The sequence below is a fragment of the Lolium rigidum genome, chromosome 5, assembly GCF_022539505.1.
Source record: "Lolium rigidum isolate FL_2022 chromosome 5, APGP_CSIRO_Lrig_0.1, whole genome shotgun sequence".
Classification (NCBI taxonomy): domain Eukaryota; kingdom Viridiplantae; phylum Streptophyta; class Magnoliopsida; order Poales; family Poaceae; genus Lolium; species Lolium rigidum.
This window is the reverse complement of record NC_061512.1, coordinates 258,661,213-258,665,599: the sequence shown is the minus strand read 5'-3', so window position 1 is coordinate 258,665,599 and position 4,387 is coordinate 258,661,213.

Sequence of the window (4,387 nt, the reverse complement as noted above, 5' to 3'; positions counted from 1 at the left end):
AGAGGGAGGAGGCGGAGAAGTAGCGGCGGCTGCTGGACCTGGCCGCCGCGAGGCGCCGCGTCGCCACGACCGCACCCGCCAGAGGCGCGCCGCTCATCAAGCTGGTGGACTCCAGCAGGATGAGTGGTACAAGCCGACGCCGTCGCCGCCACGCCTCGGCGGCCCTGGGCAGGGGTCCAGCCGTTGGGCTCCCGGCCAGAGCAGCTAGCAAGCGCCGCCGACGTAGGATGGCGGCGACTCCAGCAACGACGACGAGGGTGACTACACGGCGTTCTACCGCCATTTCGGCATGTAGAACGATGTGTTTTAATTTTAGTTTATGTTTCCCAAATATATTACGAATTCACTCTATATATGTAAAACCTCGCCTATATATTAAATCTCTCTAAATTTTGCCTAAGCTTCAACGTCTTTCGTCTATTTATGTTTGAATTCAAATACATTCGGCCTTTCCCCTGGGCTCGCCGCTGGGAAAATGGGCCTCTCACGCCGAGTTTTACATCCATCCGGCGGTAAATAGCATCGGATTTCGGCCTGGGGAGCCCCAACGACTGGAGATGCTCTAAGGAATCGGCGTGGGGAGCCTCCAGTTGTCGCCTCCGTCGCCGTCTTCCCTGTGGCCGATCGCCGCCTCCAACGAACACCGCGACGCCTCCCGGCCACCTTCGGCCTCGCCGTCGCCTCCATTCGCACCGGGGTGAGCAGGCCATCCTTCCAACCCTCTCCACGCTCTCTCCCTCTCTCTATTTACCCCCGCGTCGCACGTCTGCTTGCGCCACCGCTCTGGCTCGCCGTCGACGTGCCTCTTGCGACCGCTGGCGGACGGCGCTGATACGTCCCAAGCGTATCTATAATTTCTTATGTTCCATGCTACTTTATTGATGATACCTACATGTTTTATACACATTATATGTCATTATTATGCGTTTTCTGGAACTAACCTATTGACGAGATGCCGAAGTGCCAGTTCCTGTTTTCTGCTGTTTTTGGTTTCAGAAATCCTAGTAAGGAAATATTCTCGGAATCGGACGAAATCAACGCCCAGCATCTTAGGATCACGCGAAGCTTCCAGAACACCCGAGAGGGACCAGAGGGGGGCCACTGGGCCACCAGACACCACCCCGGTGATACGTCTCCAACGTATCGATAATTTCTTATGTTCCATGCTACTTTATTGATGATACCTACATGTTTTATGCACATTATATGTCATATTTATGCATTTTCTGGAACTAACCTATTAACAAGATGCCGAAGAGCCGCTTGTCGTTTTCTGCTGTTTTTGGTTTCGTAAATCCTAGTAAGGAAATATTCTCGGAATTGGACGAAATCACCGCCCAGTGGTCCTATTTTTGCACGGAGCTTCCGTAAGACCGAAGAGGGAAGGAAGTGGGGCCACGAGGCGCCGTCACCATAGGGCGGCGCGGCCCAGGCCCCCGGCCGCGCCGACCTATGGTGTGGGGCCCTCGTGTGGCCCCCCACGTTGCCCTTCCGCCTACTTAAAGCCCCGTCGCGAAAACCCCGAGCACGAGAGCCACGATACGGAAAACCTTCCGCAGACGCCGCCGCCGCGAATCCCATCTCGGGGATTCAGGAGATCGCCTCCGGCACCCTGCCGGAGAGGGGATTCATCTCCTGGAGGACTCTTCATCGCCATGATCGCCTCCGGAGTGATGAGTGAGTAGTTCACCCCTGGACTATGGGTCCATAGCAGTAGCTAGATGGTCGTCTTCTCCTTGTTGTGCTTCATTGTTGGATCTTGTGAGCTGCCTAACATGATCAAGATCATCTATCCGTAATACTATATGTTGTGTTTGTCGGGATCCGATGGATAGAGAATACTATGTTATGGTGATTATCAATCTATTGTTTATGTGTTGTTTATGATCTTGCATGCTCTCCGTTATTAGTAGAGGCTCGGCCAAGTTTGTACTCTTAACTCCAAGAGGGAGTATTAATGCTCGATAGTGGGTTCATGCCTTCATTGACACCTGGGACAAAGTGATGAAAGTTCTAAGGTTGTGATGTGTCTGTTGCCACTAGGGATAAAACATTGATTCTATGTCTAAGGATGTAGTTGTCGATTACATTACGCACCATACTTAATGCAATTGTCTCTGTTGCTTAGCAACTTAATACCGAATGGGGTTCGGATGATAACCCGAAGGTGGACTTTTTAGGCATAGATGCAGCTTGGATGGCGGTCTATGTACTTTGTCGTAATGCCCAATTAAATCTCACTATATTTATCATATCATGTACATGCATTGTTATGCCTTTCTCTATTTGTCAATTGCCCGACTGTAATTTGTTCACCCAACATGCTTTTATCTTATGGGAGAGACACCTCTAGTGAACGGTGGACCCCGGTCCTATTTCTTTACATAGCATACAATCTACTGCAATTGTGTTTTACTATTTTCTTGCAAACAATCATCTTCCACTCGATACGTTTAATCCTTTGTTACAGCAAGCCGGTGAGATTGACAACCTCACCTGTTTCGTTGGGGCAAAGTACTTTGGTTTTGTTGTGCAGATTCCACGTTGGCGCCGGAATCCTCGTTGTTGCGCCGCAGCACATTTCGCCACCATCAACCTTCAACGTGCTTCTTGGCTCCTACTGGTTCGATTAAACCTTGGTTTCTTTCTGAGGGAAAACTTGCTACTGTGCGCATCATACCTTCCTCTTGGGGTTCCCAACGAACGTGTGAGTTACACGCCATCACCCGGCGCGGCCCAGGGGGGGGCGCGCCCCCCTAGTGTGTCGTCGCCTCGTTGACCTTCTGACGCTGCCTCTTCGCCCATATAAAGGTCCCTGACCTAAAACCCGATACGAATAAGCCACGGTACGAGAAAAGTTCCAGAGCCGCCGCCATCGCGAAGCCAAGATCTGGGGGACAGGAATCTCTGTTCCGGCACGCCGCCGGGACGGGGAAGTGCCCCCGAAAGGCTTCTCCATTGACACCGCTGCCATCTCCACCGCCATCTTCATCACCGCTGCTGCTCCCATGAGGAGGGAGTAGTTCTCCATCGAGGCTCGGGGCTGTACCGGTAGCTATGTGGTTAATCTCTCTCATATGTACTTCAATACAATAATCTCATGAGCTGCCTTACATGATTGAGATTCATATGATGATGCTTGTAATCTAGATGTTATTATGCTAGTCAAGTGGGTTTTACTTATGTGATCTCCGGAGACTCCTTGTCCCACGTGTGTAAAGGTGACAGTGTGTGCACCGTGTGGGTCTCTGTCAACACCCGGATTTTTAGGTCCGGATGCCTATTATGTCATTCATCGCAATCCTAGGAATATTGTTGTTGCGAGGCATAATAGTTAAGTATCACAGTCATCATTCATTACAAACCATAAAGTCTTACAACTTGGAATCACATGATCCATATTACACAAATAGTTGATCTATTGATCAATGAACTGGTCAACGAACAAACACGAGTTCATAGCGGAAGCGTAAAGATACAAGGACTCTATAGTCCACAGGCCAACGCTTGACGTTAGTAGACTCCTAGTTGGTGTAGACGTCCTGCTGACCGTCCTCCTCGTACTCGTCGCTCCTCTTCATAATCTGGCCATTTGAATAGCCAGGGACACAGCCGTGAGTACTTTATGTACTCGCAAACTAATACTAGTGTAAGTGCTAGCATTTCTAGTAAAGGGGGTGCTAAGCTCTAGTTCCTTTGCTTAAGCCAATTTTAATTTGCAAGTATTTGCTCAAGACTTAATCATGTGCTAACTAACTCAAGTGAGAACATTAGTGTCATTCCCACAACATCGTTGTGATTCAAAACCCAAGTCACCATTCATCATCAACATTTTTAAGATTCTAACACTGGAAACTGTATGGCCTTTCCAACTGTCCGTAACCGTGGACACGGCTATTCGAATAGGTTTACACTCTCGCGGAGGTTGCACACTTGTGCCACAATATTTGATTTCATCCGTCGGGATAACCCCGAATCATCGTAACACGATACGCGGATCATCAACCATAACCTTTCATTTACAAACTCTAGTATGAGCACCTCTCCCCATGAGCTTGGCCTCCCAGTGATGACCAAGCTGTCATCCCGGGAACCGCACTGAGGCTTGGTCGTACAATTCACCTCAATTCACATCATTCACCAACAACGGAGGCAGCCTCGGCATAACCCCTATGATGTGTGTTCAGAGGGAACCCATACTAAGGTACATAAACTTCTAGTTAAGCCCTTACCCATAATCAGGTATTGTGGGGGTACTTATGAATTGGAAAGGTATCGCATCCAAACCAATATTAGTTTTATATCAAAAATCACTATCTTCTCTTGGTCATATTCACCTTCAAATATCATTTCCATAGTTTTCATCCTCAACCTTTCACCACACATG